We start from the raw sequence: 9,512 nt of genomic DNA on the forward strand, positions 1-9,512 counted from the left end.
GGCAGCTCATGGGGTTGCTGAACCACGCAGAGGATAACAACCTACTACTGCAGAAGGAAGGGAAGGGGCCTGAGGTGGAGCTGTATCCCCTTCTAGCAGGTGGCCTGACATTTCTTGGGCCGTGACCCTCTCTCCCAGGCATTTCCAGGTGGACAACCCAGGTCCCAAACCACCCCAGCCTTCCCCCGGGGCCCGAGGCTGCACGGCCGCCAGGCTCCAGCGTCGAGGGGAGGAAGAAGGGGAGGGAGAATCAAGGGCAGATTTATTCTGCAAAATTAATGGAGTGACTCCACGTGTTAATAGCCTATTTACCAACATCTCCTCCTCTGGCTTTAGCTTAACAAGTGCAAATACTTCATAGCCCTGGCTTTGTCTTCAGCCGAGGAGCACGGACCCCTCCAGGCTTTCCCTTAACTGTCAGGGATGGCCCGGGGACCCCTGCCACGTCTCTGCAGAGCAGCGCAGTCCCCGGGGAGCCTGGCATCCACGCAGACCCTCATGGCTTCTCCCCGCATGCTTGGATCTCACCAAAGATGCAACCGTAAAGAGGATCCATGGAGCTGCATTAAAACCACTGCCAGTCCGGATGCATTGGGTAGAAGAGCTCTTTGGGTAGAGGTGATATCTTTTATTAGACCAACTAAATAGTTGCCAAAAAATAGTTCTTTGCAAGCTTGCAGGCCCACACGCCCTTCGTCAGGCAAATGATGCAGGATGGGGAACAGATCAGGACTGGGGAGCCTGAGCACCAGGGGCAGTGAGGTGGGTGGCCTTCCAGGGTGCTCAGAAGCAGCCTGCGGGAGCACTGGAATCACCCCCTGGAAGGGGAAACCGAGGCACGAGGCAGTTAAATGACTGCCCCAAGGCCTGACAGGGAAATAGGTGTCAGAGCCAAAGCTGCTGACTGCAGACTGGATCTTCTCCCAGTGTACCTGGTCCGACACCCAGCCAGGCGCCCTACGGAGCTGGGAGGCAACAGCGCGCCTGCTTTTTTCTGCACGTGAGATCTCATCCTGCGGGGAGGACGCGAAGGTCCCCACTCCCTCCATCCTTCCCAGGGGGCCCGGCATGGCTTTGCAAAGTGCATCCGTGTCCGGCAGCAGAAGCTACAAACCAAGGTGTCAGCGCGGCTGAAGGAATCCATAGCTCCATGCGGCTCCTTATCGCAAAGCTGTCCAGCCCCGTCCAGCCGGAGACGGGAGGCTGTAAAACACCAAGAGGGAGATTTAAACCCACTCTTTTGTGAGAAACCAGCCAGCCACAAAATGTAGCCCCTGCCAGAAATATTAGCTTGCTCATTGCAGCATCTAATGACCCAACTGAAATGGGTGCCCTGCTGTGCAGGGCGCTGGACGTCCGCACGCGAGAGGCAGCCCTTTCCCGAGAGGTCGCAGCCTGAACACCCAGGGCAGGCAAAGACTGGGGGAAAGGAAGTGTCCATCCTTGGTAAAAGCTGGAAAGCGTTCATCCTGGGTGAAAGTGAGGTTTTCAATGCCGTCTCCCGTGACTGTCACATTATGAGCTAAGGAACGCAGTCTAGAGGACGGCACGGTAGAGCTGCGCCTTACGGACTCACCAAAGCAGAGAGGCATAAGCTTTGTGTGCACGAACTCACGGCATCAGATGCGAATACTCCTCTGATTCAGTCCATCTATAAGATGCATCTCTACCCTGCCGTGGAGTCACAGAAAAATCACAGGCAAGGAGGGCGTAAAGGGAGCTCAGGGGGTCACATCTGGTCCAACCCCCTGCTCCGAGCAGGACCAGCCCCAGCGCCATCATCCCAGCCAAGACTAGCCAGGTCCTGCCCCCCAGCCCACAACCATTTTCATTGCCCTCCACTGGACTCTCTCCAATGTGTCCACATCCTTTCTGTCGTGGGGGCCCACAGCTGGACACAGGACTCCAGATGTGGCCTCCCCGGTGCTGAACAGAGGGGAGGAATCACTGCCCTTGATCTGCCTGACTTGAGATGAACCCAGGCAATGACCTTTCTCCAGTCTAGATCAAAACACCATCAGGTGGGTGCGTAGCGGGCTGGGTCCCTGTGCTGCAAGGAGTCGTTGCTGGCTTGGTGCTGAACTGAGACGAGGTATCAAGGAGCCTGCCGTCCTCCTGATGCTGTGTCAGGTCTTCAGTGATGATCTGCAGGCGGTATGAGAGCTCACTGTGTGGTCGCAGACACGCTGGAGGGCCGGGCTGGGATCCAGAATGACTTTGATAAACTGGAGAAATGGTCCAAAATCAATCCGATGACATTGAATAGGATGAGTGCGCCTGGGACACGACCATTGCGTGCCCCCATCCAGACCGGCCCGGCTGCAGTGCTGCAGAGAAGGACCTGGGGGTGAGAGTCATGAGATGAACATGACCGCATTTGGGGTCAGGAAGGGATTTCCCCCCCGATCAGGCTGGTGCAGGGGCCAGTGGTTGGACTGGATGTGACCCCCGGGGCTGCCCCCTACCCTGAGAAACAGCTGGGGGGACCTGGCCCCTGTTCTCTCGGGTGGTCCACATCCCCTGTCCTCGGGCTTGCTCGCCTGTCAGCGCGTGCCCGTCTCCAGCTGGCTTTCCAAGCTGCTCATTTTCCCTGGCGCAGCGATGCTGAATTCACAGATAAACAGGAATTAATTGGATTAGGAGCTGATAATATCATTGACCTTTCTCTACGGTGCCCGCTGTTCCACCAGGCTGAGGCTTCAGCAGGGCCTTTCCTCTCACCGGGGATGTACACCTCCCCGCAGCCACCGTGTACTCCACGTGTAACCATGCGTGTGCGCCTACAAGAGGCCAGGCCGGCTGCAACCCGCAGGTCGAGGTAGGGCTGGCTTCTCGTCTCGCTCACAGCCGCGGTGGCCTGAAAGCTACCCCGCGGAAATGGAGAGTCGTACAAGGGGTGTGAGGTCAGAATCGCGTCCCCTGAGAAGCAGGACGCCTGGGTCCCCGTCCCTTGGAGAGGTCCCTGCCACACTTAGGTGCCTTAGTTTTGCCACCTGTAAAATGGGGAGGAATGTGGTGGGCTACCTGACAATAGGGTTGGAAAGGGAAAGTCATGGAGACTTGGTCATACAGACAGGCACACATACATTCTCAGAGTCCCTGTCCTACACACACACACTGCAATCATACACACACGCAACCACTCTTCTAGGTAGCCGCGGTGCCAGGTCTGCAGACACCACATACACACACACACACTTCCATGGATGTGATTAGCACAAGAGCACATCGTACGGACACAGCTACGCAGGCACAACGTACACAAAGACGCCCTCACATAGACACAATTGCATGCTCAAGCACGGATGTGTCCTCAGCTATAATTGTATGCATGCATCCTCTCACAGCCACAGTCACATGCGCACCTGGTCATGTGCACTCACACACAGCCACAATCGCATGTGTGCACGCACGTGACCACACAATCACAGGCACACAACCCACACACTCCCAGAGACCCAAGTGCATGCACACCTACATAGGTACTGTCTCATGTGTCCATGCAAACAGCACACACGCACGTGCACACAGACACACACACACACATACACACACACAGTTGCCATTCAGGCTCAGATGCAGCCTTCCATCTCATGCCCACTATATTCTACGACACTCACACACAAAAGCTTACACGCATGCACATGTGTGCGCACACAAGCATTGGCCCTTTGTGCTCAGCCACAGCCTTCCTTCTCTCACCCCCGACACCCTCCAGCAGATTTACCCCCAGATGTTTACACACCCATCCACACGCACCCCCTGCGAGCCTCAGATGGAGCCTTTTATCTCACGCCCACCATATTTTATCACACTCACACACAGAAGCTTACATGTGCACACACTCACACATACACCCCCCCCCGCTAGTCTCAGATGGAGCCTTCCCTCTCATGCCCACCATATTCTATCACATCGCACATAGGGGCGTACATGCATGCACACGCATGAGCGCACACCCATGCACACAGGTGCCTCCCAGGCACTGCCTGGCATTTCCGCCCCAGATCCCGGCCCATCAGCAGGCTGCAATGTCAGGGCCCCCAGGATTTAGGAGCTGGGGGTGGTGGGGAGAGCACAGCCTGCCTGGAGAGGAGCAGATGTTGATGCTCTTCTACGGAGCTGTTAATTTAACCGGAGTTTATTGAATAGCAATTAGGCGGGGCCTCATTACCATAGTCAAGCGGCGCAAAGACACACCATAAAAACCCAGGGAAAGGGAGGCGCGTGACATCAGGGTAATAGCGCCGAAGCGTCGTTTAGGATCTGGCATGATGGATCCGAACGCCCTCCGCCAGCGCTTCTCCCCAGTGCTCCCAGCTGGAGCCGGGCAGGCAGGCGGAGGGAGCTGGGTGCAGGGGGTCTCCACGGAGGCTGGGAGCCTGTGTGAGAGTCTGGATAATGGCACCGCTCAGCCGCTGCGGATGGGCACGGCAGGGGGGAGAAGAGAGTAAGAAAAGGTGCAGAGAAACGATCAAGGCACTGGAGCAGGTGCCAGGCCCAGAAAGACTGAAAAGGCCTGCGCTCTTCAGGGTGGACAGGAGAAGGCTGAGGGGGGAGAGGACAGGGTCCTATAACCCCATCGAGGCTGTGGGCCAAGTGACCAGTGACCGGCTCCCTGAGTCCCAGAAGACTAGAACTAGGTGGCATGAGTAGGTGACACATTTAAAACTAAGAGGAAGGACTTGTTTTAGCAACATGTCGTCAACTGGTGGGACTCCTCGCCGCAGGAGGTAGGGTCAACAAGACTGGATCAACTCACAGAGGATCCATTTACAAAGGCTGCTGAACAGGACAGATGGCGATATCTCCTCTGGCCTCTCTGAACCAATAATGGTCTCCCCTGTTGAACAGGAGAGAGATCGCTCTAGAAATATCCTGTTCAATGCTCTCCATAGCATGGAAGAGCTGGGTCAGACCCCAGGTCCATCTTGCCCTGGAAGGGAAAGTGAGTGGGGCTGAGCAGGGTTTTCCCCTCATTCCCCACCCCCGTTCCTCTCTCCCTTGTGACATGGAAGGTCCGATTCGGAGGCCGTGCCCTGCGCTCCGTCCATAGCATCCGCCCGACGGGAGATGGGTTACGAGGACCATTGGTCCGACCCAGCGTGGCGCTGCTGATGGCCTTAAGGAAACCTGGGAGCTGCTTTTAGGACCCGGTTGCAAGGAAGATGGAGCTGCTCAAGGGGCATCCACAGCTTTGCCCTCCCTGCATCCATCCCCTTGCCCCCTCGTGCCCACCCCAGGGACTGGCAGCGAGGCAGAGTGCATGGTTTGGGAGCACCTAGGCTGGTCTTGGGATATCTTTTCTGCAATCAGCCATACTCCAGGCAAGCCCTATTAGCTGGGCTCTGCCACTGACCTGCTGCATAGCCTTGGGCAAGTCACTGCTTTGTGCCTCAGTTTACCCCTCTGTGAAATGGGCCCAGTTACCCTCATGAATAAGAAGGCATGAGGCATCAGAGCCAGGTCCTGACTTCCTTCAAGCCACTGAACTGGGGAAATTGGGTTCAGGCTTGTCATAATTTCTATGATTGGCATTGGTGGGGGGGGGCATAACAAACTGGCAGGGATAAGACAGGGTCAAACACTATTTAAGAACCCCCTGGGCAGCCAGGACTTTGTGGCACTCGTCATGGCCCAAACTTGGGAGGGGTTTAGGGTGATGCAAGATTTGAACTCTCAGCCCTAAACCATGTGCTCCAGCCCAACGTTACAAGGAGCGGGGCAATGGAAGGGGTCAGATCCTGACCGAAGATATGGGTCAAGCTCAGGAGATCACTAACACCTGCCCCAATCCCAGTGGATGTTGTGAGTCCAGCCTGCCCTTCACGATGGGGTGTGGGATCAGACCCCTCCGTTCATTTAGCACCCCTGCACTTGAGCTATGGGAGAGACTCCTCCGCTGCTAGCAGTATAGGGCACCTGGGCCACAGCGGAGTCTTTCCAAGTCCATCCAGCAGAGGTGGGGGGGTGTAAAAACACACACACATGCACACACACATGTGAACCCAGGTCTCACACTAAAATGCAGCAAAGACCCCACAGAGCCCAGCAGGCAGCGGGATGCGACTGATGCAGTCTTCTCACCCCGCGTGGGGCAGGGAAAGGGTTAATGTCTCCCTGTGGCTAGAGGCAGCTTTGCAGGTGCCAACCCTGAGTGCAGGGATTTGGAGGGTTAAAAAGCCTAGGACTAATTAACTGATTAATTAAGTCCCCACTTCCTACTCACCCCCCCCCCATGGAGCCCTCCTGCTATAAGAGGGCTGGGCTGGGTAAGGGAACCTGGCAGTGGGTATCAAGCAGGCTGGGGGAGAGGGTGGCACTGATTTCTTTAGTGGGGGAATATTTATTTTCTTCTCTGTTTTGCTGCCTGGATGCAGCCAGGGAAGCAGGGCCTAGCTGGGGGGTGATTTCAGCAGAGTCAAGACCTGCTGTTTGCTCAACATGCTCCTTTTGCAGAGTGAAAGCCCCTTGCACAAGCGAGAGGGTTTCTCTCGCACCTGGAGATGCCAGGGCACTCCCTGACCGGTGTCCAGAGGGAGAGCAGCTCGCTGGGTGGCTGCATTGCCATCGAAAGGGCAGGGTGGCGTTGCCTGTTCGGGGCTCTGCGTAACTGGGCAGCCTCACGGAACAAGGGCAGGGGAGCTCGGGCGCACGCGGGCAGGCGGAAGTTACTGAAGCTGCTCTGCTTGGAAGCATCTTCATCCCAACCCGTGCACAATAAAGGTCTGATTTTCACAGGATCGGTCCCTTTTACAGCTCTCTGCAGCCATGCACTTGTTTCCTCGCGGCTGTAGAGTGTTTTCAGGGGCCAGACGGGGCAAAAACTGTCACTTCTGCCTGTGCGGCCTGCAATGCACTGCATTGCTCTGATGCCTATAGCAAAGCTGAGGCATCACCTCCCCAGAGCAGGGGTGCAGCAGGCCCTGGCTGGGCTCCTTGCATCCATCTCCAGCCACACCTGAGTGTCTGAGGTGCGGAAGGCTGGGTGGAGAGCTGTGAGCGGTATGCCCCTCCCGGGATTGGGGGCTGCTTGAGAAATACCGGGTTTTAGTGTACTCCTAATGCCATCAATACAGACAGCTGGATTGTGGATATTTGTTAGCACACTGCAGGGGAAAGGGGTGTTTTTAACCCCTGACATACCAATGTCCCCCAGGCTGCCAGTGCAGAAGCCTGCAGGCCATGATGTATTTGGGGAAGAGAGCTGGGTCATTTGGAAGGGGAAAAGGGGCAGAAGGGCACCTGTGCCAGCCAAGCCTGACCCTGGTTTAGGAAGCAAAGCAGCAGCTCCTGGCATTGAGGCAGGATTATTTCCAGCTGCCACGATTATATCAGGGAGTCTCTTCCTGCCTGTTGGAAACCGGCACACCTGGTGCCCGGCGATCAGCTGAGAGGCTCAGGGCTTCATTGTGTGAGTGAGCAAGCACTCTTGCACGCGGATCGTCATGAGTCCACAAAGTGCCAGTCACCTTCCCTTGCAAGCACCCTGGCCTCGCTGCTGCAGGCAAACCCCAAGGAGAGGAGACTTGGGTCAGACCCCAGTCCCTCCGCACGCAGGAGGCAGATGCCCCTCCAACAGCCCCGCCGCTGGAGCTGTGCTCTGGTGGAGGAGCCCCTGGGGCTGGCGAAACCCCACAGAAGAGCTGGGTGGTGCCTTTTTTTCCCACCGTTTATTTTTTGTGCTGGTGAAAAACCAAGCAATGACGTCTACTGGAGACAGGAAGCAAAATTGGCCAGTCTGGTTTGTGGGGAGGAAGTGCAGAAAGTCAACGGTGCATTAATAGTGATGATAATAATGACAATCATCACCGTCAGGAGTAATGCTAATAACAACATCATTACCTAACAGCAACAGCATTATTTAACAATAACACCAGCGTAATTAGTATCCTTTAACAAAAATAATAATCACAACATTAGTATTATTTAACAAGAATAATAACATTATTATTTAACATTAACAATTTAACAATTATATTATACATTATATTATTATGTTATTATACATGTTATATTATAGTATAGTATAGTGTATTTAACAATGACGTTATTGTTAAATAATGCACTGTTAAATAATAATTATTTAACAATAATAATATTGTTATTTAACAATAGTATTAACATTATTATTCAACAACAATAACATCATTTTTATGATAATAATAATGACATTATTATTTAACAACTATAACATTATGATTATTTAGCAATAGCAACAATAATACCGGCATTATCATCTTCATCATCATCTTTTACAAATTTCTGATACCTGCACAAGGACATATCTAGGAGGTGCTAGTGGTGTGGTGCATCATCATCACACAGAATATCACACACATTTTTCTCCAGTTCAAGAGAAACCGGGAAGCTTTACTACTAAGCTACGGGGCTAGCCCTCTAGTATTCAGCTGAAATTCAAAGAAAAAGCAGACACAACTATAGGAATCTGCACTGATTTGCTAGATGATACATAATATTTTTAAAAACACAGCACTAGGTAACAAATCGTCGAATAGTCCAAAGACCTTGTCAGACAAGGTTCTTTGGGTAAATCCGATATCTTTTATCAGACCAACTCAATAGTTGGAAAAATTCTTTGCAAGCTTTCGGGTGCACACAACCTTCAAGCAGACAGATGCTCCCTCTGCCTGAAGATGGTTGTTTGTACCCGTGAGCTTTCACTAATGCGCATTAAAATAGGCTAATGTGCCCTCTCCTAGTACTTCACAATGGAGGTACTAAATCTAATGCGCATTAATGAATGTGTAGACATGCCCCCTAATGCTGCTGCCATTCTGTTGGTTGTAGGGGCTGGGTGGGGCAGGAATCAAAGTGGGGCTTGATGGCCTCCCAGATCCACCCCTGTATCTGAATAATATCCCCGGCAGTGATATCTTCTGATTACTGAGAAAATGTCAAAGCCCTCATCCTCTCAGCATCCCAGAAGTTCAAGACTTTCCTCATTAAGCGCTTGCCTTACTGGTCTCCATTCAAATGCAAGCAGAGAGAAACGGGTAAATAGGAATGGTTACGGCGAGGTACAGAATACAACCAAGCACCAGAGCAGCCTCTCGCCATGGGGCCTTTCCAGACATAGATTTAGCCGGCATCACCTGCTTTCGTTTGCCCGATGCAAGGAGGATGGGCATGGAAAAAGCCAATGGAAGGGCAACCTCTAGGTATCTTGTAATGATGTACTATAAGGCAGTTGCACCCGCCCAAAATCTCTCTTCCCTGCTGGTCGGGGTATTTTGATGTTTTCAACATAAGTGTTTAATGCTTAGTCCATCTACTGCAGAGAAAACCTGAAAACATGACTGTGGCATCCCTTATAGATGCAGAGGCAGCACTAGTTGATATTTGTGCACAAAACCTCCCAATGGGAAAAGGTCATTTTGTCCACAGGAAAGTTTCCCTTGGGAGATGCTGTAGCATCCTAGAGAAGTGAGACTGGAAGAGATCTCCAGAGGTCACATCTAGTCCAACCCTCTGCCCGAGGCAGGATCAGC

This window comes from Crocodylus siamensis, chromosome 7 (assembly GCF_052110815.1).
Source record: "Crocodylus siamensis isolate JL-2025a chromosome 7, ASM5211081v1, whole genome shotgun sequence".
In the NCBI taxonomy this organism is placed as follows: domain Eukaryota; kingdom Metazoa; phylum Chordata; order Crocodylia; family Crocodylidae; genus Crocodylus; species Crocodylus siamensis.